This window comes from Euprymna scolopes, chromosome 26 (assembly GCF_053919585.1).
Source record: "Euprymna scolopes isolate OS-2025 chromosome 26, ASM5391958v1, whole genome shotgun sequence".
NCBI lineage: Eukaryota > Metazoa > Mollusca > Cephalopoda > Sepiida > Sepiolidae > Euprymna > Euprymna scolopes.
Genome location: NC_136507.1, coordinates 44,735,379 through 44,762,555, shown reverse-complemented (window position 1 = coordinate 44,762,555; position 27,177 = coordinate 44,735,379).

Sequence of the window (27,177 nt, the reverse complement as noted above, 5' to 3'; positions counted from 1 at the left end):
GGGCCTGCCAACATCTGTAGCCTTCAACGTTGTGACAATGAACTGTGCCATATCCGTCCAGCAACAACCTATCAACAGCATAGATGATCTGATGCGTTTATACCCCGACAGATTCGACCGCATTGGCGAGTTCAAGAAAACACATAAGCTCATTGTCAACCCTAACACTCCATGCCACATAGAGGCACCAAGAAGAACGCCAATAGCCATGCGGGAGAAGATCAAGGCTGAACTAGACAAGATGGAGTCACAGAATGGCATTCGTCGTATTGAGGAGCCAACTGACTGGGTAAGCTCCCTTACATATGTAACCAAATGCGACAACACAATAAGGGTATGCTTAGACCCACGGGCACTAAACAAAGCCCTAATGCGGCCGTATCATCAAATCCCAACAGTTGAGGAACTCAATCACCGGTTTGCAGGTGCAAAATACTTCTCAAAACTGGATGCTAAGGCAGGATACTGGTCTATAAAGCTTGACCAGGAAAGCCAGATCCTGACCACTTTTCAAACACCATTTGGAAGGTACTGCTTCCAACCTCTTCCATTTGGTTTAAACGTGAGCCAAGACATCTACCAGCTCGAGATGGACAGAATACTTGAGAAGTGCACAGGAGCATGCGGTATAGCGGATGATATTGTTGTATATGGCTCAACAGAACGTGAACATGACAACAACCTAAGGCACCTCATGGAAGTCGCCACACAAGAGGGCCTCACAATGAATTCCAAGAAATGCGAGATAAAACGCCAGGAAATCTCCTTCTTCGGAAATATATATACCCATTCTGGAATGAAACCTGACCCAGCAAAGGTACAAGACCTACAGGAAATGCCAGAACCACGCAATAAAACAGAACTGCAACAGTTTCTAGGTGTAATGACATACCTATCCCGCTTTATTAAGGATTTCAGCTCAAAAACCACTGTATTACGTGACTTACTTCACAAAGAGTCAGAATTCCAAAGGGAGCCACACCACCAGACGGTTTTCAAAAACCTGAAAAGTGAAGTGTCTGAAACGTCCCTGCTTCACTACTTTGACCTCAAGCGCTCAATCTACTTACACTGTGACGCAAGTCTTCATGGAATAGGAGCAGCGCTTCTACAACCAGACTCAGCTGGCAATTTAATGCCTGTCTTATACGCAAGCAAGAGTCTGACACAAACAGAACAACGATACGCATGTATCAAGCGGGAACTACTGGCAATCGTGTTTGGCACACATAGATTCCACACATATTTATACGGTCATGGTTTCCAAGTTGTCACTGACCACAAACCTCTTGTCATGATCATTGACAAACCTCTCACCTCAGCTCCAGCTCGCCTACAACGAATGCTCATCCAGCTACAGGGATATAATTTCAGATTATCCTACAACAAGGGATCCGAAAACATATTGGCTGACAATATGATGGGTTATCACGCCTGCCATCACCTGGTAATTCGGACTCTATCGATCTGGATGTTCGAGTTGACACCATTCGTTTCTCTGCTGACCACATTGAAAAACTGAGAGACTGCACAACAGCTGACCCTCTGCTTAACCAGCTAAGAGATACCATTGTCATGGGATGGCCTGAGACAATCAAGCAACTGCCTACCGATATCAGAGAATTCTGGAGCCTAAGAGATCAGCTATCAATTGATGACGGCCTTATCCTTAAAGGACAACAAATTGTCATTCCTCAGACTCTCCAAGAAGATATCCTAAAGCAACTCCACACCGCTCACTTAGGACAGGAGAAAAACAAACTCCTAGCCAAAGACACTGTCTATTGGAAAAATATAAACAGAGACATCGAACAATTCACAAGCTCATGTAGCATCTGTCAACAACATCAGCCATCACAAATGTCAGAGCCTCTTCTGCAGCACGACATTCCGACAAAGCCATGGGACGTAGTTGGAACAGACCTTTTCAAGCTCCATGGACATCAATGGCTGATCATAGCAGACTACTACTCCAAGTACCCTGTTATCAAACAGTTACCTGCCCACTCACCAAGCAGTGTTGTCATAAAAATAACGCAACAAACCTTCGCGGAGTTTGGCATACCGTCAAAAGTGGTTAGTGACAACGGGCCGCACTTCTCAAGCGCTCTTTACCACGAATTTGCCACAGAATGGTGTTTCAACCATCAGACCACCTCACCTCGAAGACCACAGGGAAATGGTTTCATAGAGCGCCAGATAAGGACCATCAAGACCATCCTCAAAAAGGCCAAGCAATCTAGGACAACACCCGAAATTGCATTATTGCACTGGCGCTGCACACCTATCTCAAACGCCATACCCAGCCCCGCACAGCTACTCATGGGTAGACGAATCCAATCCCCAATTGCAACAAAAATAGAAAACAACGACCAAGATTAGGATCAAATATATGATGCTTTTAAACAAAGGCAACACAAGAAAAAGAAATATTTTGACCAGCATGCGCTCAAGGAAGACCTACCACCTTTATATCCTGGCCAGAGGGTAAGAGCACAAAACCCTACACACGGAAACTGGGACTTAGCAACCGTAGCTTCTCAAGCAGATGGTCCCCGATCATATCTCCTACAAACTGCAAATGGATATATGATATGGAGAAACTGGCATCATATTAGGAGTGCTCCAATAAGGCCAACACCACCACAAACGCCAAAGCATGTAACATTTGCAGAACCACCTGCATGTACAACTCAGTCTCCACAAAGAGACTCCCAACAATACACTCGCAGTGGCAGGATGGTACGACCACCATCAAAATGAACTTGTGAACATTTTCTAGAGAAGTATAGCAAGCAATTCATGGGGCAGAATAATCCCCTGCTTCGCTGTAGCTATTCATGCAGTCTACCCTGAATTAGCCTTTACCTTTTATCATATATTGAATATGCTCAATATCATAATCTTCATATTGGTAAAAGGGGGAATGTAACGATGTTATCGTTTCGTTTCGTTACAATCCTAGTTTTGTAACAACGTTATCATTTCGTTTCATGACAATCCTTGTTTTGTAACAACCACGCATGCGCACTGGAAAATAAGGCCTCCATGTTTTATATTTAAAACTAACAACACGTGTCTTTTCGTTTCTCTCTATTAACCAACCACACAACGCGAGCGAACAGAGCATGACAACTTCAACATCAGAATCAACCTCCTCTTCCTCTGATGGCAAGGAGACTCTCCGTGTATCTAAAATGTGACGAAGCATTCCGCCAATCGCTACCTTGTTTTTGGAGAGTACTTCAGTCACTGTACGTTTTCCCCAGCGAGTAGTGCAACGAGAATTGGGTGGTTTCACCCACACCTCTTCACCAACTGCGATGCCCACGCAGGCCTGTTCTTCTCTCTGTGTTACAGCCAATGGATGTCGCCATTCATAAGTGAAAATAGACCGGTGCGGCACTGAATTTTCGTCTTGACCAGCCTTCGTCGTCATATTGTACCAAAAAACTGCTTCTTGGGGCGAAATCTGGCTTCTTGATGCCACAGCTTTTATAGTGCGATGGTGCCTCTCTATAATTCCATTTCCACTTGGACGGTATGCAGCTCTAAAATATAGCCCCACATTCCACTTCGCACATAAGTCTTTAAAAACTTCCGAGCGGAAAGACGGACCATTATTATCCACCAACACCTCTTCTACTGGCCCCCTTTCCAGAAAAACCTCCTCAACAACTCTCTTTACCTCTTCTGCTGTTTCATTCTTGATTTTTCGCCATATCAATACTCTCCCAGGCCCACAATCAATCATAGTTACATGCGGTTCATGTTGATAATGTGTGATGTCAATGGCCAATCTTCGCCAATTCTCTTCAACATGCAGTTCCCCTTTTTCATGTCTAGCCGATGCAGGGTCGATTGATTGGCATTCCCTACATTGTCCCACCACCTTTTGGACATTTTGCATTGTGACGTGTGGGTTTACTTTTCTTGCCAGGTAGAGGGTCTGTTCCTTTCTAAAATGATGCAGGTTATGCATGTCTTTTAAATTATCTACTGCACAACATGCTGGAGCCCCGTTTCTTTCCTTGTGTAGCCAGGCTTTCTTGACTCTTGTCAGCTTATCTGCTTTATTTTTTTGTGACGGAACTAATGTAATAGTTACCTTTAGTTCGAACTCTCGAACCAAGTCTCCCAGCGCTCCAAGTCTACGCTTGATAAGCATCTCTGCTGCTCCTTTTGTTTTGATCCGCTTATCACCAGACAGCTCCGATTTAATCCACGACACTACTGTTGCAGAGTCTGTTTTAACGTTCACTATCTGTAGCCCCCATTTTAGAGCCAGATTGATGCCTATCATCACAGCATCGAGTTCCGCAACATTGATATGGGCGCTATCATCCTTTTTGCGTAGCCAAGCAGCATCTTCAACAACCACTTCTATTTCCAATAATACCCCTAATGCTACACTGCTAGCATCAGTCCATATCACCTCTTCATGGCCCCCCTTTACATGCCATTTTCCTCTCACAGGGTCCATTTTTTTCACTTCTGCAATGACTTCTTGTATCATGAGAAGCACTTCTTGATCAACCGCATCTTCCCAACTGTCTGTCCCAGTCTGCCTTTTAATAAAACTGCACGCAGTTCGCAGCCATCCAGCTATTGGGTAATGGCCAACCAGCTTTCCACATATAGAGAAAAACTCTATTTTGGCTAGGTCAATCTTGGCTTCAGGGATCTCATTTCCTCGCCCAAACATCAATTTTCCTGCCTTAGTTCTGTAGTCGAAATCCCAAAGCCATTCCATTTTCCAGTGACTCAGGCGGTTTGTCGTCAGTCCATATGCTTTGATATGCTCTCTCACCCTTTCCGCAGTCACTTCTGTTTCGTCCACTAATACATCGTCGATGTAAGAGCAGGTGCCTCTCTTCACTGCATCGTCTTTGGCCAACACTGTCTTAAGAACTGCCGTCGTTATCTTTGGTGCGGAGTTCAGACCAAATCCTAATCTGGTCAGACAATAAACTTAACCTTTGTACTCTACCAATTGATATTTCCACAATTTCTCATCCACATGAAGTTGGAGGTAGGCTGATTTCAGGTCCACAATTTTAGTTGCCTGCTTCATCCTCCTCCATTTCCTTACGACTTCTTCACACACGTCGATTCTGTCCTTTGTGTGACAAGCGACAAACTTGTTCAGCGCATGGAAATCCAATACTAGCCTAACTTTCTTCTTAATAGGTTGGACCACAGCCATGAGTGGCAAAATTCCTTCAACTTTCCCATTACCATGGCATTAATATTCCTTCGTCTATCCATCTCTCAACTTCTTTTTCAAACTGCGGTTCCGCAGCTCCTTTCAGTGTGCTTTTGTAGCAGCTGACCCGATTCGTCAACACAGGTGGCTCCGCGGTCCATCGCCATTCTACCATCCATTTTTCGCCATCGAAGCAGGCTTGAAAGTCATCATCCTCAATCAGACATGGTCGAGGTTTCGACAGTTGGTCGGTATCACCCCTGGTTATACTTCCTGTTATTCCCGGTGCACTCTGATTGCCAAACTTCACCTGGCCTTTAGCAATAGTAGCTCCTCCCAGTCGGTCTATCGCGTCCAGGCCCAGCACCACATCAATTCCTGCAACCAGTCTATCCAGCACGATCACTCTTAGCCGCAATGGCATATTCCTTACTACAATCTTCGCATCGGCCTCTCCACAGCATTCCACTTCTCTGCCATCCACCGTTCTATGGTTCCATTCCAAGAGTTGGCGATGCTCGTAGTAATAAGTGTTGTTGTACATCCAGTATCAACAAGAGTTCTATCCCTCTTTCCATTGATTGTGACTACTGGTGCAATAGCACCCCATTACTCGTTTCCCGGAAGCGAAGGGCAATTCCTGCTAATGTGCCCTACTTGGCCACACCGAAAACAGATAATGTCAGCCCGTGGCTCCCTACAGTCTCTCATCAGGTGTTGCCCTTGACATCGAAAGCATTTACCGGTAATTCCACGGCCTTGCTTCATCACTGGTCGCTCCTTTCTGCTTGCCACAGCAGCCACAACCGCCCCAGCTCACCAGACTGTTTCGCCAAAACTCTAGCATGCCGTAGAATCTCCTCCACCTCCTCGGTTTCAATATCAGTAAGTCGTTGCAGTTCCATGGATAGGCGATCAGGGAAACCAGTTTTACAGTCTTCTCAAAGCTGCGTCCCCCATATCCAGCCAATCCTGCTAGTCGCCTTATCTCTGCCACGTACATGTCCACAGACTCCCCAGTCCAGGTGACTCTTTTGAGCTTGTTGTATGCCTCAAACGCGCTCTCGGAAAATGCGGTCTTTAACCGGTTTTCGATGCTCTCAGCAATGGCCTGATCCGTCTCTCCCATTTCTAGATAGACCGCTAGAGCACTTCCTTCCAAATACATTGGTATTAACGTAGCTACATCCTCGATCTTCTGCAGCCTTGCCACCAACTTCAGCTTGTTAAGCCAGTAACCACGTCACCTTCTCCAGAAAATGGCTTCAGGATATCGCTGCTCAATCTTACTCGGTCACTGTGCCGAAATAGGTTGACGTTAAATTCGAACTCAACTCCAACTTCAAATCCAACTCCAAATCCAACTCCAAATCCAACTTCAAATCCAAATCGAAATCGAAATCCAACTGTTCTCTTCTCTCTGCACTTTCCACACTGACGCCCAAAGGAAAGAAGATGGCTCTTTTATAAAGAGACCTCACCACATCTCATTTGCATACCCCTTTCCCTCTCCTCATATCACGTGATCATCAGTCGATAACTACCAGTGGGCGGCCATTTTTATTTTCTCATTTTTTTTCTTTCCTAACACAAGCCGCACAATGCATGAGGTAAGGTTCTTTACTTTTAACCACAGACAGTTGAAAGGAGGATGTTAAATTTGAAAAAACTTAGTCGATCAGGAATGCATAAATGTTACCCCTCCTTGAAATTACGGAACGTGATTTTCGAAAATATATTCTGTTAAACAGAAATGTTAACACAATCAAAAATGTAACCAGCTCTGCTAAACAGAAATGTAAACACCTTCAAAAATGTAACCAGCTCTGCTAAACAGAAATTTTAACACCTTCACAAATGTAACCAGTTCAGCAAAACAGAAATTTTACAACTTGCAAAAATGTAACCACTTCTGCTAAACAGATCTTTTAACACCTTCAATAGTGTAACCAGTTTTGCTTAACAAAGATTTTACACGTTCAAATATGTAACCAGTTCTGCTAAACAGAAATTATAACACCTTCCACATTGTAACCAGCTCTGCTAAACAAAAGTTTTTACACTTTCAAAAATGTAACCAGTGCTGCAAAACAGAAATTTTAACACTTGCAAAAATATAACTAGTCCTGCTGAACAGAAATTTAAACTACTTCAAAATTGTAACCAGCTCTACTAAACAGAAATTTTTACATCTTCAAAAATATAACCAGTTCAGCTAAACAGAAATTTAAACACCTTTAAAAATGTAAATGGTTCTGCTAATTAGAAATTTAAACACCTGTAAAAATGTAACCAGTTCTACTAAACAGAAATTTTTACACCTTCAAGAATGTTAATAGTTCTGCTGAAAATAAATTTTACCACTTTCAAAAATGGAACCAGTTCTGCTAAACAGAAATTTTTATACCTCCACAAATGTAACCAGTTCTGCTAAACAGAAATTTTAACACCTTCGAAAATTGAACCAGTTTAGCTAAACAGAAATTTTAACACCTTCAAAAATGTAACCAGCTGTGCTAAACAGAAATTTTTACACATGTAAAAATGTAACCAGTTCTGCTTAACAGAAATTTTAACACCTTCAAAAATGTAACCAGTTCTACTAAATAGAAATTTTAACACTTTCAAAAATGTAACCAGTTCTGCAAAACAGTAATATTTACACATTCAAAAATATATACAGTTCGGCTAATCAGAAATGTTAACACGTTCAAAAATGTTACCAGTTTTGCTAAACAGAAATTTCCACACCTTCAAAAATGTAATCAGTTCTACTTAACAGAAATTTTAACACCTTAAAAAATGTAACAAGTTCTGCTAAACAGATATTTTAACATATTAAAAATGTAATCAGTTTTGCTTAACAAAGACTTTTCACCTTCAAAAATGTAACCAGTTCAGCTAAACAGGAATTTTAAAACGTTCAAAGATGTTATAAATTTTATTAAACAGAAATTTTAACACCTTCAAAACTGTAACCAGTTCTACTAAACAGAAATTTTAACACCTTCAAAAATGTTAATAGTTCTGCTAAAAAGAAATTTGAACACTTTCAAAAAATGGAACCAGTTCTGCTAAACAGAAATTTTAACACCTTCACAAATGTAACCAGTTCTGCTACACAGAAATTTTAACACCTTCGCAAATTGAACCAGTTCTGCTTAACAGAAATGTTAACACCTTTAAAAATGTAACCAGTTCTGCTAAACAGAAATGTTTACACATTTAAAAATTCAACCAGTTCTGCTTAACAGGAATTTTAAAACCTTCAAAAATGTAACCAGTTCTGTTTACAGAATTGTTACACCTTTAAATATGTAACCATTTCTGCTAAACAGAAATTTTACATCTTCAAAAATGTAACCAGTTATACTAAATAGAAATTCTGTTAAGGTTTTAAAATGTCTGTTTAGCGGAACTAGTAACATTTTCGAAGGTGTTAAATTACTGTTAAGCAGAACTGGTTACATTTTTGAAGATGTTAAAATTTCTGTTTGGAAGAACTTATTACATTTTTAAAGTTGTTAAAATTCCTGTTTAGCAGAACTGGTTACATTTTAAATGTGTCACAATTTCTGTTTAGCAAAAATGGTTACAGTTTTGAAGGTGTAAAATCTCTGTTTAGCAGAACTGGTTACATTTTTAAAGGTGTTACAATTTCTGTTCAGCAAAACTGGTTACACTTTTTAATATGCAAACATTTCTGTTTTGCATAACTGGCTACATTTTTGAAGGTGTAAAAATTTCTTTTTAGAAGAACGGGTTAAATTTTTAAATGTTTAAATTTCTGTTTATTAGAACTGGTTCAATTTTCGAAGGTTTTAAAATTTCTGTTTTGCAGAACTGGTTACATTTTTGAAATTGTTAAAATTTCTGTTTAGCAGAACTGCTAACAGTTTTGAAGGTGTTAAAATTTCAGTTTAGCATAACTTGTTACATTTTTAAATGTGTTAAAATGTCTGTTTAGCAGAACTGGTTACATTTTTGAAGGTGTAAAAATTTCTGTTTACCAAAACTCGTTACATTTTTGAAGGTATAAAAATTTCTGTTTACCAGAACTGGTTACATTTTTTCAAGTGTTAAAATTTCTGTTTAGCAGAACTAGTTACATTTTTGAAGGTGTAAAAATTTATGTTTAGTAGAACTGGTTACAGTTTTGAAGGTATTAAAATTACTGTTTAACAAAATTGATAACATTTTTGAACGAGTAAAAATTTCTGTTTAGCAGAATTGGTTATATTTTTAAAGGTGTTTAAATTTCTTTTTACCAGAACTGGTTACATTTTTTAAGGTATAAAAATGTATATTTAGAAGAACTAGTTACATTTTTACATTTGTCAAAATTTCTAATTAGCAGAACAAGTTACATTTATACAGGTGCCAAAATTTCTGTTTACCGGAACTGGTTACATTTTTGAAGGTGTAAAAATTTCTATTTAGCGGAACTGGTAACATTTTTAAAGGTGTTAAAATTTCTGTTTAGCAGAACTGGTTACATATTTAAAGGTGTTAAACCTTCTGTTTAGCAGAACTGGTAACATTTTTGAAGGTGTTACAATTTCTGTTTAGCAGAACGTGTTACACCTTCGAAGGTGTAAAAATTCTGTTAAGGTTTCAAAACTGTAACCAGATCTGCGAAACAAAAAAAGAAATCTCTTCTGATTTGCCGCTTGATTTTTCTATTAGGAATAAATATGTAAAACATTTTCGCTATCTTTTTCCCAACTAGTAAGCTGGAGATTGAGTGTTCCAATCTCTCTAGAGTCTGCGCAAGCCTTACTAGTCTCACACAAAAACACGCATTCACATTTCAAGCCATATTATTTGTCATATACATACGCGCACACAAACATACGCGCGCACGTCCACACCCGTACATATATTCACGTTCGCGTACATACACTCACATTCACGTGTATACTCACACACGCGCACACGTACGCACACAAAGACAACATCATTTCCCCTTTCAAAGGAAATCCACACATGCGCAAAAGACCACTGGAAACAACTCTAAAAGCAAGAGACAAGCTGTTTCCAGCCTTTTCAGGCCAGCTTCCTAGCTAGGCGGTCTACAGACCGACAGCGTGCCTTTTCGGCATGCGAGCGCACGCGCGTACCTCGCACCACTTGCTACTATGTGGGACAATAAGCTATCAGACCGTACGTACACTTTATACGTTTTCTTTCTCCATGAACTGGATTGACTTTCTCACTCTATCTCCCCTTTGTTTTGGTCCATCAACACAAACATGTGCGCGACTCTCTACTGAGCTTAACCCTCTCTTTCTACAGGCCGGCTTGCCACTTCGCGTTTCTCTATTGCATTCCCCTTTCCTTCCACGCGCGTAGTCGTCAATTGTCGAATAAACACGTGTACACCCAAGGCTTTCATTTCTCAACAAGTCTTACTTATAAAAAGAAAAATCTTAATTGGAGTTATATTGGTTACGTCTTAGGTAAAGGATATGTCATTACTGTTCTGTGTTTAATTTCTCTTCCACAAAAAAATTCATTTTTTTCCTCTCTTGATTTTTATAAAAGTTCCGTAACCAATAATGAAGGACTTCCAAAGAATAACCGCGCAGATAATAAAAGTCGAGATAGACAACCAGAAGGAACAAAAACTAATGGAACAGTAACGATTTCTACAAGCATCTATGGAAAGCAAGGAACGACAAAACAAAATAGAAACTTGAAAATGATAATTTTTTTTCTCGCGATATTATTGAAAGCTCTATTTTATGTGTAACAGAAACTTATGAATATTTTAATTCTTCAGACGATATGGAAACGTACTTAACGTGGACTGCAAGGAATGGTCAAACGAAAAACGGCATGCTTATTACTAAAGTAATTGGATACAAAAGAACACAATAAATCTATTGATTTTATCTTCCCCAAGAAAACCTGGCGTTATTAGAGAAAGTTATGTTTCACACGCACTTTTCTCATAGTATATGGAAATGCCTTATTATAGTTAAAGAGGACCAGCAGCGACAGTAAATAAACATTGTAACGATTTCAAGTCGCAGATTTAATCGCAGAAGACTTAAAATGCCTTATTTTCGCCCAAGAAGAGGCTGAAATTAGATGCGGTGTGTTAATTAAACCAGAGAACGAACAAGAGTTTACCCTTATACAATTGGCTGAGGCTTGCCAGAGAGTAATACCGTTAAAAGCTCCTCTAAAATATTAAGAAACAGAAGTTGCTTATATTAAAAAAGATCGAGAACATATCGACATGCTATTCCCCATAGAAAGAGAAAAGCAAAATCACACAACACAATACCACAAAGCACAAATAATTTCCACCACCAGAACCATGTTATATCTGAACTGCCAAATGAAAATAAACTGTAAAAATTATGATAAAGTTGGCCACAAAGTACGAGTAATACGTTGTCCATACGCACTAAAAAAATTGAGGAAACACAATAAATAAAATATAGCGAACAGTTAGATTATAATTAAGACGTGATTTACGCAAATATGTAACGGTTAAAATCTTTCATAAGATAGTTAAATTCCAGTAGGACACTGGTTTACAACATCTCGATAATAAACTTGCACACGTGACGTCGTTTAATTAAGTCATGTTTACTAAGAACGAAAGAAGACAGCATGTTCTGTAACGGGTGACAGCATAACCGTTCTGGTTGAAGTTGTCCTCCGTGTAACTTTGAACGGAACTCCAAAGAAACCCAAAGCGTGTGTGCTTAAAACACAATCTATGGGGCACAGACTGCATTGAGAGAGTCAGCCTTTGGGATTGCCTTATGTGCAAATTCTGTTATGAATTAGAAAGCCCAAATACCGAAATATTAAAACGGGAACTCGACCAAAAATTCCATGGGGTATTTTCAGGCGGCCTGGGTAAATATATTAAAATTAAATCCCAGTTCTAGATAAAAGACAATGTCCAGGCAATAAAAAAAAAAAAGATAAACCTCCTTTTCGCGGCTCTAAAGCAAATCCATGAAGATCTGGACAAGTTGGATAGGGCAAGTATCTATATAAGAGGCTTTTTGTATGAGACAGATTTCAGCGGATGGTCTGCGCCAACAGTCTGAAAAAATTTAATCAGATTATGGTTTGCGCCGATTTTTCAACAAGGTTGAACCATCCCCTAAAAGGTCACCACTACTACCTCAAAGCCCTGAGGAGATATTCAGTAAACTCAATAGTGGCAAAATGTGTTTAAAAATAGATTTATCGGACGCATATCTTCAAATCGAGGGAGAAGAAAATAGTTCAAAGCTACTATGCTAAACGCGCGCAGAGGCTTTTATAGGTGCAATAACTGCCTTTTGGGGGTTAGGGTTGTACTTGCCATTTTTCAGCAGGTCATAGACGCCATGCTAAGCGGCCTTGCCTTCGCAATGGCTTATGTTGAAGATATACTAATTACTAGCAAATGCATATTATGTGTATATTCGACAAACTTCAAGAATTCGGTTTTAATGCGAAGGAAGCAAACAAAATGTTTATTCTGTCAGAAATAGAATACTTAGCATATAATTAATAAAGACGGTCGACGGCCGGATTCTGACAGGACTACCGCGATCAAAGACATACCGGACCCAGATAATGTCAAACCTCTGCAAAACTTCTTTGGTTTGGCTAATTTCTGCACAATATTAAATCAATATAATAAATGTGTATAATTTAAGCCCCCCGCCTTCAACGAGTTTCTTGGGATGAAACCTGGAGTTGGACACCAGATTGCCAAACTGTATTCGGGAAAATAAGACATCTACGTTTGATCTCTCGCTTTCATTCATTATGATCCGAAATTTTAGATAATAGCAGCAGGCGATACCATCTCTTATGACATCGTAGTCAGTATTCTACACAACGTATTTGACGCAACAAGGAAAGCCATTGCGATCCTTACCACCTGCTGGAAAGCAATAATCGCAGATTGAGAAGGAGGCATTGGCATGATTTTTGCTGTGATGAAAGGCCACGGATACCCTTGTTGTCGATATTTAAGTCAAAAGGTCTATCTGCATATGTTACATACTGCTGTTATTTTTGATTTACCAAATATGAGCGTATGTTACATTTTTTTACACAGTGGTCACCACTTATCAAGGCCCGGAAGCCACTCAGGGATGATGGTTATTGCAAGTACATTACGTTAGTGTGGAGATTTGATGAAGTGTTTACTTAAGGGGCGGTTCATTAGGAATTTGTTAACGTTCGACTTAAACACATCCAAGTTGTAGTCTGGTGGGAAGCAGGCAGACGGAACAGAGTTCCACAGGCGTGCAGTTCTAAGAAAGAAGCTTTGTTCATGGAATCCACGTATTGATTTAGGCACAGATAAAGAGTGGGGGAAATTTTTCACAGTGGATTCGGCTAGACGTGTGTTTTTCGTAAAAGATTGGCGAGGGGGGACCAGAGATTGGAGTTCAGACGAGCACTTGCCATGGAAATAACAATAAAACAAGTATAGGCTCGCAACGTCTCTTCTGTGGGAGAGAGGTTGCAGGGTAGAGAAAAGGGCATCCCCCACTAAGCCACGAAGTCTATTTTGTACTCTGTCAAGGCAGGTTAGGCTGTTTTTAGCAGCTCCTGCCTAGATAACGCAGCAGTATTCCATCCTTGGCCGTACTTGGCTTTTATATAGATAGAGAATTGCATTAGTAGTGAGATATCTTCTGGAGCGGTAGAAGGATCCCACCATCTTTCCAGCGACCTTGGCAACAGACTTGATGTACGTGCTCCATTTCAGATCAGGAGTAAAGGTCAAACCCAGAAGCTTGTCAAAACACGGGGCCTCTCCCAGACGAGAGCCATCCATCCCAATTGATGCCAGATGGGGATCAGAGTGTTGATGATGTAAAGATGGGAGTTTGGTTTTAGATGCAGTATTATATATATTCATTTTGAGTGATCATGTTGTCTTAGGATGCTCATGCTTGTGGAGATAGCATATTAGAGGCATACACAGGTATATATAAAGAGAGAGAGACAGTTATTATATATAACGAGACGGACAGGGTACAGATTACTACAGCTGAGCTTAGCATGTAATTCAATGAAAGGAGATTTTTTAATATATTGATCGATAGACCGAGAGTGCGTTGACATTTACGTTTTGACAGTTGTACATATAATATAAACACGTTACCTTTCTCGTTGTAATGATGAACACAGAAGACGGCAGTTATAAAAAACATGATCATTTATTCTTCGACCGGTCAGAAATGATTCTGTATTCCAGGGGTTCAAAGTTGTTTGCATGGTTACCTCTAATCCTCTCGCTCCCAGAGGGTGCCTTGACTCTAACCGACAATCGGTCTGAACCTCTCTGCTCCTCTTATCTGACTGATCTGATTCCCCTAACTAACTTCAAACTCTTTCCTATATTGAGAAATCACATGTATGTCTGGTCAACGTTACCATAACTCACGTGTTATCAACATGCGCGATTTGCATGTTTTTGAAACCATTTCTGACGACCAGGAAATTTCCCATTCTCTTTGTTGTTTTACAAAGGCATTTAACCTATCTGTCTAATTCTGTAACCCATGTTTTATTGTGCATTCTTTCTAAGAATGTGAATAGTTTTTTATCGTTAAGTTGTTTTATCGTTATTTCCATGGCAAGTGCTCGTCTGAACTCCAATCTCTGGTCCCTCCTCGCCAATCTTTCACGAAAAACACACGTCTAGCCGAATCAACTGTGAAAATTTCCCCCCCACTCTTTATCTGTACCTAAATCAATACGTGGATTCCATGAACAAAGCTTCTTTCTTAGAACTGCATGCCTGTGGAACTCTGTTCCGTCTGCCTGCTTCCCACCTGACTACAACTTGGATGTGTTTAAGTCGAACGTTAACAAATTCCTAATGAACCGCCCCTTAAGTATACACTTCATCAAATCTCCACACTAACGTAATGTACTTGTAAGAACCTTCATCCCTGAGTGGCTTCCGGGCCTTGATAAGTGGTGACCACTGTGTAAAAAAAAAGCCAAATTTGTATTTATTAAATATTTTAACAGAATCAATAATTTGCTGGACATTCTATTTATAATAACATTCTGTGTTTATTTTAACTTATGATTGGAATTCTCAATTCCAAGTCTAGCTTCGCAAATTCGAATCCTTTCATTTTTACATTTAACTAATTCACTATTTTTCTACTTACATGAAAAGGGGGCAGCCCTTATCATGTAACACATATACCGCCAATATACATCTACGTTGGGGGACGATACTATTAAACTACAATTTAAAAATTAAGTTACTGTCTTCTAAAAGCGTGTGTTATGTTGACAGATTATTCCGACTTGTTCCGAAGAACATTGAAGAATTCGAGGATTCAATTGCAAGGCTCTGAAAGATGACTTTATCCAGACAACAAATAAAATCTATAAAGATCTATAAGATGTGCCGGGTTTTTTTTTATTATTTCACTTGGCGACGTTGTTTTTATATAATGACGGGGTGATGATACTGAGCAGTTTGCAGAATAAAAACTTACTGGATTTTCATAGGGACATGCAGAGAAACCACGCGCTTAAAGCCTTATGTGATGTGACGTCTATTCGTCAAAAAAAGATATAGCAGACATAATTAATGCATATAAAGAATGTGCTTTCGAAGCAAAAGCGCCAACAACCACAAACAGACCAACCACGACAAAGGATTTACGTCGATTTCGCAGGTTTTTTTATTTTTGTCAACAATCACAAAAATGATCGGAAGTCCTGAAATATAAAAGACTTACCACAAGTTGCACGATAGGGTTCCTACAGGAACTATTTGCACGTTTCGACATGGTTAATTATGTAGTTACGGATAACGGGATGCAGTTCATGTCTAGTGAATTTAAGTGTAGCAGAATTAGCAATAACCGAAATGAGGGGAAATAGAGAGCTTACCTCGGAGACGTCTGTTGTGTTTCAGGCTGAGCGGAAGAGAGAGTTCCAAGATGGCGTCCATGGGTTTTCATTAGCGTTGACCCTATGCAATTCTTGTAGAATTGTGTCTACTCTCGGGCGATTATGCAAATGCATAATTCCTGGCCGCTATAAAGGCAGGACGCTGGAGAGCAGTGAGAGGGGTCCGGCAGATTGTGTGTAGGTGGTTCTAGCGATTGGATTGTTCTTTGTGACAAACCATGTGTCTGTGAGAAGCGAGTTTGCTTTTTGTTTGTTTTCTTTTTTTTTTCTCTACAGCTATTAGAGCCAAGACATCCCTCTCTTCTAGAGGTGGGCGATACTGACTATTTTCTATCTGTGTTCCTGAACTTTTTTTTTTGCCTACTACATTTTTCTTCATTAAGTAACGTTTCTATACGTATCAGGTGAATTGCATCGCGTCACTGCAACACCATCTAAAATCCAATGGCCAGGCCGAGAGGTTCGTGGTCACCTTGAAAAGGTCATTAAGAAAGTCACACAGAAGGCCGACAGATAGGGTGCTACAACAGTTTCTGCATGTGTGCAAAACAACCTCTAACTCAAATACACCTATTGTTGTATAGAGCTTCCCAGAAAACACTGCTTCCGGACAACACCAGCAACCTTGCTAGGCTAAGAAAAGAAATATTGTTTTGGTAAAATAACTTCAGAGGAATATTAATTATGTAAATTGTTAAGTTATGTGTTTATAAATTTAGCTGCAGTTGGCTATGAACATAAGAATTTAGAAATCTAAAACAATAACTTATAAGCGACATTGATCACGTGACATTTAGATATGTGACTGGAAGTCACGTTAAGGAGATGTGTCATTTAATCGGCTACGTCATGAGAAAAGAGAAAATAAGAAGTTTTAGACCAGTCTAGGAGGTTTGGTAAACCATTGGGACGCGAGAGAGCCTGCTCCAACATAGCCTAGAAGCGGAGGCTAAAAGAAAGAAGATGTAGACACACATGGCAGAGTCCTAGAGAAACATGACACAGCTGGAAAACTATATCTATAAAATATAAACGCTTGTACGTGTGGCCCATCAAGACTCCAGTATGTTTTATTGTATGTTGAAAACTGTCGTACGTATACATTTCATCTCACACCCAACAACTGTGATCGACACCGAAGAAGCCGCTGGCCTATATAAAGAAAGATATGAACTCTTCTCTCATACATTTTATCTTCTAATACGAACCCCCTATTCAACACTATGGGACGCTTTCCCGCAAAAGCTATTTTGGCAGGTCAAATAAGATCGAAGTTCGATAAACTCATTCCGAAGCAAGCAAAAATTAAATGAGTCACCCTTTCTAAAAAACGGTTGTGGCGAAAAAGTATTATTCAACAGTTACAAAAATAACGTAATTTTTGGTAACTTAAAACAGTTTAATTAAGAATGGGAGAGTTAGTTTACATAATCCAAAACCCAAAAACATATATAAGCGACATCTCTACCAATTGAAAGAAAGAAAATGTGGACTTAATGACTTCAACATTCCACCACCACCACAAAATTGCGAAGAGCCAATTGATAGTATATTCTAGAATTTTGATCTCAACGCACCTTATGCTTCTCTCGGAGTTAGACATTCAAACAGGAAAAGAAACTGTACTTATCACATGGGTGTCGGTCCCAAAAAGAAAAAATATTCAACAGCTTTTTTTTCTTCAGAAAAACCTCTCTTATAAAGGGTGCATTATGGGACTGTTACCTACCCATTAATGGACTCTTCCAAATACTATATTAATCGAGAGTCAATTATTCTCGTAGGAATGGGATCCGACTGACAAGTAACTCTCGCTACGTTATTACTTTTCTCTGTAACTTTGTTCTTTTTAATGTCACTTTAAAAGCTATACCATATTCCGAATTGTTCTTTTGTGGTCACAATTCTGGGTCCACATCAGTAAGTCAAAAACGCTAATACCCTACGTTAAAGTTAAAAACGACTAATAAGTTATGTAAGTAATCTGAAATACTTTAAAGTTAATTACACTGAACCGAGAAACGAAGTAAAAATAAAAAATAAAAATAAACCCGGCATTCTAGCGTATACTGCAAGCATTTTTAATCTAATAGAGAATTTATGAATGTGAATTTTTTTTGGAATCAGCCAACAGAGCGACGAACAGAATTGAAAGATGTGCAAAGAAAAGTGTTACTTATCTGTAAGACCAGAAATAGTACAAAATACGGTTGGTGTATTTGAAATTGGATATTTCTTTATTCCTCTAATGCAGCAAAAACACCTGAAAGAATAAAAGTGAAATTAAGAGAGAGTTTATTTATATTTAAGATTAGGTATAGTATGCAGACAACTATGAAAATTTTAAGATTCAACCATTCCGGTAGTTTAATTATAACTAACACTAAGAAAATTCTCGGATATATGTGAAAGACGTTAGAGCAGTGGCGGCTCGTGCATGGAGCTGTGGGACTGCAGCACCCCCAAGTTATTTCTACACAATATTAATGATAAAATTAAAAATAATACGTTTGTTTATTATTATTATTATTATTATTATTATTATTATTTTATTTTTTTCTATGTGTACATTATAAAATCATTTAACTTTAATGTCGGTATCTCCAAATTCATATGATAACAAAAATAAAACTTGCTTGGAGCTGTGAAATTCACAGTTATACTTTCTTAATGAAATTCTCTTGTACGCATGCGCGGATTAGACGCTTTAGGCAGCCGATGAAAGCCGCTTAAAGAACTGTCGCTTGGCGCAGCTCTGTGTCGTGAAATTCGTTGTTTTCTTAGAGTGTGCGCCTGTATAGATAATATAACATTGTTATTGAAAAAAAAGGAGGTTTACTTATATTTTTTAAAATTATTATTAAAATCTGCACATAACGTGTTCTTGTACATAAAATATTGTGCTATTTTTTTTTAAATACGCACACTTTTAGCGTTGCGATTTAAGTCGGTAGCAGACGGAAATATATAATATGCAGAAACTGTTTATTTTTATTTATTAAAAGTATTCGGGAATTAAGCAGTGAAGCTAACACGCGGCCAAGGGTAAAAACCAAATATACAATAAATAAATCTTACCATAAAAATAGAGTTACTTTTCCATCTACCTGCCTTTTTGTTTGTTTCTTTAAAGTAGTTTTAAATGCTATTTATTTTGCAACAACTAAAGTTTACAAAAAAAAAAAACTGTTTACATGTTTTCCTAGAAGCAAAAAAGCGAAGAAACAGTTTATGTTGAAAATATATTTTAGTTAGAAATCTTTTTAACGTGTATGTTTTAGATATAAAAAAATTAGCATTTATTTGCCTCCGACAAGGACAATGTTAGAAGTTTTACACTTTAAAAAATGGATTTTTTACAAAAGATTTTTTAATTAAAATGTGTTTGTAAGTAAAAAAAAAACAGTTTTTTATAATTATGCATTTTTAAACTTTACATTGAATTTGTTAGTAGATGGGTCAGATAATACGCATTAAAAAAAGAAATAAAAATCCTTCTGGACTGAGACAATTTTAATTTTTTGTTTTTTGGGGAAGAAAGCTACATTAAAATTCGATGTTTTATAATGCTTATATATGACATCCTATTTTCTTACAATAAATCTCCACTTTATGTCGATCTTTACCGGCATGGGAAGGTCAGTAAATAGCCAAGTTTGTTCTTTTTATATAAAAAGCAAGTTGTTAAAAGATTTATACATAAAATTTTGTATCTTTAAATATTTTTGTTTGTTTGCTCACTATATAAAAATGTAAACTTTTTTATTTTGCATTTTATTTACAAATACGTTTTGTTATAAATACATCTTTAAAAATAAATTTTGTAAATAAAACTGTTATTAAATAAAACGCTATTTTCAAATAGTACACTCCTAAATTAACCGTAGGGAGGCAGGTAAATTTCAAAGTTTTTCTTTTTTGTTTTTATAAAAAAATAAGTTATTTTTAAAAATGTTTTTCGTTTGTTTGCAAAAAAAAAAAACGCAAACTTTTATTTACTCTGAAAACGAATAAATATATATATTATTTTTATTCTGTAAAGTGTACATAATTTAAAAAATCTTTTTAATAAAAAAGTTTTTGCGTATTATCCATTTCTGATTGATTATTTGTCTTTGTTATATATTTGAATATTTATTTGAATGTTTGTTTATTATTTGATTAAATATTTATTTATATATTCGAATTCCTTTACACGATATTAAAAAAATACGTAAAATTTTTGAAGCAGCAACCCCACTAATCTCAGGCACGAGCCGCCACTGTGTTAGAGTAATTGAAGAGTGAAAATATCTGCCAACTTCTACGTAGATATACGAGGTGCCTTAGATAAGTACCCAAACTTTTTCGTACGTGAACTTTTATTGATATTACACACATGAACTCTAGTCCCCTTCGAAGTAATCTTCTTCGGCTGCAGTTCACTTCTTGAACAACTTCTAGAAGGTCCTTTAATGTGAGTGTGTTTCATGAGAGGACACTTTTCCCTTTTAAAATATGAAAAACTTACAATTTCTTACATAAATAATAATATAAGATGCAATACAAATATAAAATATAAAAATATATAAATATAATTAATATCATAATATATTATAATATAAAATATGTTATATAATAATAAATATATAATAATATAAAACTTTTCCTATTGAAATACATTACATTATGATTCGAAAATAAGAGTCTTTTAAGCGTTTCTGCAGTGTTCTTTTTTCGAGGGCTCCAGAAGGTTCTGAAGTCGTAATGTTTCATCTTGGAAATTCCAGAATGGCTAATAACGTCATAAATTCTATATGGCTAATAGCGTCATAACTTTAGTTATTAAATGAACTTTGAGAAAAAATACAAATAGCGGCAACCTTTCAACTATTTATGACTCACAAATTTCCTGTAATAAAATCCGGTCATAATAGATTTTCCTGAAACAAGTAAATTGCAAACACGCTCACAAAGAACTGGACTCTTTGTAAATATTGATTTTATGATCTTATATTCTGACAAAAGTAATATATTATTTCTCAAACTTAGTTATATTTACATAGCGAACAATCTAGATTAAAATAAAACCGGATTTACCTCCCTTTCTCTCTTTTTCTTGTAAATATTTGTCTTCACTGTCTATAAGTTCAATATTTTTTATTTTTCTCCTAAACTGCCAAGCCACGATGGTGAGAGATTGCCACAGAGGGGGGTTAAGGAGCGCTGAATTAGAGTTACGGTTGAAAATTTCCCCAAAAGCGGACCAGCGAAAGATGAATTAGATCCTTTTTATTTTAATGGCAGATTCCAGTGGATATTTGGCCTTTTCCAATGTTTCTTAAATTTGTTTATTATTTATTAATTAATTTTACTATTATTGTGGGGAAAAGAAGTAAAGAGAGCAAGACAGAGAGTCGAATTTACGATGTTCTTTCGTAGAAAATATATCAACAAAACAAATACAGTTAACTCTCAATTTATAAAAAAAAGATTTATTACTTTTAGGAAATATTTCAATGAAAATAATAGTTCATTTATGAGTGAACAAAAGGGGGGAATTAGTTGAGATTAAAGAAGTTTTAAAATAATTGTTTACATAAAATTAATTAAAAATGAGCATGCGATAGTAGAAGGGGGAATACAAAAGTTAGTTACTGTGTCTGTGTGTTCGCCCACATTGTTTTATCAGCCGACTCGCCTGCTACGTTCACAGTGTTGTCGCGTTAGTTTTGAGCTGCAGACAGTAGTGATATATATATCTTCCAACATTATCTCTGAATTTTTGTTAACTGCGCTTTTTTTGGAAAATACAGAGGTTTTTAAAGATTTTCACCGGCTCCCAGACACATAATTTCCGACAGCCCGGAAAACTCTCTGATTGGTCAAAAAAAAATCAAAACATTGAACCTCCAGAGCAATTCAGTAAAAAGAAAAAGGGCGCCTCTAGCCGCTTGCGCAGAAAACGTCTCGGGGCACTTGAATTTCCGGCAGCGAAAGAGTGAACATCGTAGCTCACCATAGATAGCAGGTGATCTTGCTGATCAGAAAGATGATTGATGTGAAATGAATTTTATTTGTAACGGAAAAAACAAAGTCGAAATATTAAACAATATTGCTGTAAATGTGATTATTTGGAAGTATCTAGCCGTCGTTTGGGCGAGAGGGTTGACCTGAGGTCACTGTCCAAGTAAGCTGGTCCCTGAGAATCGGCGATGAGAAAATTTGTTGTGCAGAAAATTATCTAATTGGCGTGTACATGGGGAGGTGGCTAATTATCCAATCAGGGCGAACAGATTGGACAGGGATTGGCTAAAGGAGATTCCCAGGTCATACCAGACGCCACCCATTCCTCCGATATATAAGGAGCTGCAGAGCAAGACAAATTAGCATCAGCTGAAGTGTTTAAGAGTTTTGGAGCCTTAAGGAAACTGCCTAACGGGGTGTTCCTAGTGCTCCTACTATTATAGGTATTATTTGAACCCTCTTCATCATCCATATCTCTTTCAGCTCTCTGGCTAGCTCTGTGTATTTGCTCCGTTTTTCCTTTGTTTTTAATATTCACCCTGTGGTCAGCTGGAACAGCAAAGTCTACGATTTGACAGGACTTTTCTTTCTTCTTAATTATTATGACATCCGGTCTTCTTGCTTGGATGGGTTTATCAGTTTGTATGTCCATGTCCCATAGAATTTTGTGATTCTCGTTTTCAAGTAGTATTGCCGGCTTATGTTTGTACCATTTTCTGTGCGTTCCAGATGCAGTTATTTGCATAATTCTCAGTGTATTGCCCTTCCCAATTGGTTGTGTCTGTTCTTTTATTCCTTTTAGGCCAGTTTGCTGCATTCACTTACGATATTTTTTTTTGTTTAGAAGATTTTTACATCATTTTTATTTTTAATAATAAAAATATGTGTTGTCCTTCTTCCACCTGATGGTTCTTCCGGACTTTGATTTAGTTTGTTTCTTTTCAACCTCTGTATCAGAGGAAGATACAAAAGTGTCAGATACTGGAAGGGGTGGAACAAAATCTTTTGACGTTGTTGAAGAATATGCAGGCTTCAATCTACCAATGGAAACGTTACTGTGTACATCATCAGACATTTTAATAGTAAAATATTTGCCATGACGATGTACTACTTGGAATGGACCTGTATATGGAGCTTCCATAGATTTTCGAATCCTGTCTGTTCTCAACCAGACGCTGTCACAAATTTGAAGATCCTTAGGAATGTACACAGTAGGTAAAGAATGGAGGTGTCCACTGGATAATCCGTCTGTGTCAAATTTTCGCATCTCCTCAGCTAGAGCTTTTATGTGAGCATCTGTTATATCAATGTTTGCATCCTCGTACGCATCGATTAACAATCTAGGTATCTGTGCATTAGCACCCGTAACTGCAGTAAATGGTGAATAATTGGAATCGTTGGGTGTAATCCTGATACGTAGAAGAACTATAGGAAGAGCAGATAACCAAGATTCTCTTCTGGCAATAATTGCTGTCTTTAATGTTCTGTGTGCTCGCTCGATCATTCCGTTTGCTTGGGGATGGTACGAAGTCGTTCTCAGCCTGTGAAACCCTATAATTTTTGACAGTTCTGAGAACAGCTCAGACTCGAATTGGCTACCTCTGTCTGTAACGACATGGAGGGGCACACCAAATCGCGATATCCACAGATCAACAAAAGCAGTTGATACTGACGCTGCAGTTATTTCGGTCAATGGACAAGCCTCTACCCATCTCGTATTTCTATCGATGCATGTTAATAAATAACGATAGGGAGAGAAATACGGGTCTGTTTTGCTCTTGACTGGTGGTAGAGGGCCAACAATGTCAATGTGTACAGTTTGAAATCTGCTGGATGGCAATTCAAATGGATGCACGTCATTTTTTGTGTGTTTGTTTATCTTTGATTGTTGGCAATGCTTGTTGGCAATGCTGACATTCCTTGCACCATTCCTTTATTGACTTGGCCATTTTGGGCCAAAAATATCTGGAAGTTATCATTTTAGTTGAAGCAGCAATTCCAGGGTGTGACAAGTTGTGTAAACTGTCAAAAACAGATTTCCGGAGCTTTTGTGTGACAAAAGGTCGTGGAAAAGGTAAAGACACGTCACGTAGGATTGTATTATGTGCATTAATCTGATACGGCTTTAGTTGATCACATAGAGTTTTTGTTTCTTCATCAGTGGTTTGGTGATTGGCCATCTCCTGTAAGTCACAAATATCAATTGTGATTGCATACGCTGGTCGCGATAAGCAATCAGCTACAATGTTCTGTGAACCTTTTATGTGTGAAATATCAGTCACATATTCACTCAAGAAACAAAGGTGACGCTGTTGTCTATCGGATTTTAAAGGTGTTTGGCTTTTAAAGGCGCTGCAGAGCGGTTTATGATCTGTTAATAACAACAAGTTTCTGCCTTCCACCTGATGTTTAAAATACAAGACTGCTAAATAAGCAGCTAGCAATTCTCTGTCAAAGGTAGAATATTTTTGTTGAGTTTGTGATAACTTTTTTGAAAAGAATCCAATAGGAATTGGTTGATTGTCAATCATTTGATGAAGTGCTGCTCCAACAGCGTAACTGGAACTGTCCGTAACAAGCTGATAATTAGTAGCTTTTGAATCGGGATAAGGTAGAGCGGTTACACATGATAAACTTGTTTTTATCCTTTCAAAGGATTCAACTTCCTCCTTTGTAAAATCTATTTTCTTAGATTTTTGATTCAACCGAATACACTCGGTGAGTGGTAAACTGATTTCACTGAAATTTGGAACTAATTTCTGTAAAAATTTGCCATGCCAAGGAATCGACGCAGTGATTTTGAATCGTTTGGTTGAGGAAATTCATTTAATTCGCGGATTTTCTTGTCACTTGGCTTAAGACCATCAACAGATATGTGAAATCCCAAAAATTCAAGTTGAAAAACATTGAAAATACATTTAGAAAGGGAAATTTTAAGGTCGTACTCACTGAGTTTCTGTAAAACAGTATCGAGGTGTTTGGAATGCTCTTCTTCACTATTTGAGAAAATAAGAATATCATCGATGTATATAAAAATACAATCGATGTCGCGGAAAATATTGTCTATCATCCTTTGGAAAGTACTAGATGCGTTCCGCAAACCGAAAGGCATGTAATTATACTCATATAAACCGAAGGGTGTTGTGATGGCTGTTTTGCATACATCATCCGGATGGACTGGTACTTGGTGATAAGCAGAAGATAAATCAATTTTTGAAAAAACTTTCTTACCGTGCAGTTTTGATGACAAGGAATTTATGTTTGGCACTTGGTATCGATCGGGTTTTGTTATAGTGTTTAGTAACCTGTAGTCACTTACAGGTCTATAAGCCCCATCAGATTTATTCACCATGTGCAAGGCCGAACTCCACTCTGATTTAGAGGGGGATATAATTCCGGCATTCTGGAGTTTCCTGAATTCCTCTTTTGCTATGTTGTATTTCTGGGCTGATAACTGCCTCGTTTTAGAGAAAGATGGAGGGTTACTGCCAGTTTCAATTCTATGAAACACTTTAGGTTTTGTTGCATTGGAATCGCGATGTGGAGAAATTAAGTTGGGATATTTTTACGAAATTGTGTGAACTGTTGTGTCGGCAACGTTATCCGAGCATAAAGCAATGTTCATAAGTATTGGTGATGGCTGTGCGTTTGAATATCTTTTGGTTGTTTGATCAATCAATTTGTTATTTGTGCAATCAACTATTAATCCAAAATGATTCAGAAAATCATAACCTAGGAGAGGTCTGGTAGTTTCTGCAATGAGAAAGGTCCAAGTGAAATCACGCCTCAAGTTATGAAGTGCCAGGTTTAATACTGTTTGACCGGAACATTCAATGTTCTGACTGTTAGCTGACACAATTGAGATGTTTGTTGGGTATATAACTATACCGCTTATATATTTTCTTGGGATTACAGATATTGCAGCTCCCGTATCCACAACAAAATGCAATTTTATAGCTCCTAACCGTGCGGCTACTTCAAGAAGCGGCGAAGATGTGGAAGCTATCACGCTTCGCCGGGTTAGTTTTCCGATGTTTTACTAAAAGCAGGGGAGGCAGGACGAGAACTGGGTTGCATTTGCACATTCCGTTTGTCTGGCCATTTACACCATGGTTTGCAATATTTTGCACGTTCGGCAAAATATAGATGTGAACGGCAGATTTTGGGTCTCTGATCCTTGTTAAAAGGACGAACTCCATTTGGACAATTATATGATTTTTGTGACGGATTACTTTTTCTTTGAGATCCGTCATCACTCTGGTTACGATGGTTTTGGTTCCATGATATCTGTTGTATATGCGTGGCTTCCTGTCTATTAAAATATAACAGCAGGCCATCGGACATTTTACCAAGTCTTTCCAGATCGAGATCAATTTGTGCTGCTACCACGGGTTTGATCGAATGAGGTAGGGCTTGAATGAACTTATGTCGGACAATGTCTTCTCCAACACCAATTCTACCTGCTAACGACATGAGTTCGTGTAAATAAATCGAAGGACGTCCTGTCATGATTGAAGATGACATTAGTTTGTCCAGCATTTCAGGCTTTGATTTTTCATACTGATTAATCACAGCATCTTTTAACTTATCAAAGTCTTTTGATTCCAGTATGCTGTTTTGTAATTTTCCAACTATATCCGTTGGTAGTGACGCGAGAATATGATAAAATTTTTGTCTTGGTTGCTTAATGTTCATAATACTGAACTGGGCTTCCATTATTGAAAACCAAGCTAGTACATTTGAATCAATAAATGCCGGAGTTTTCATCGCAATTGACTGCACTGGTTTATCTTGTTCTGCTGCCATGTCGACTTCGTTTTCTGCCATTTTAGTTTTCCCTTTTGTTATTCACACTTTTGCTGTATGTTGTCTTTTATAATTTTGTTATGAAGATAGGTTTTTATGTTAAAAATTTTTTTTTTTTTTTTGAAAAGTAGATTTTTATATTCAGAAGGATTTGTTTTATCGTTTTCATACAAAATTTTTTTTATTTTTGTTGAATTTCCATAGTTTTTCGCGACCTTGGTGAAATTGTTTCTTGAGTTTTT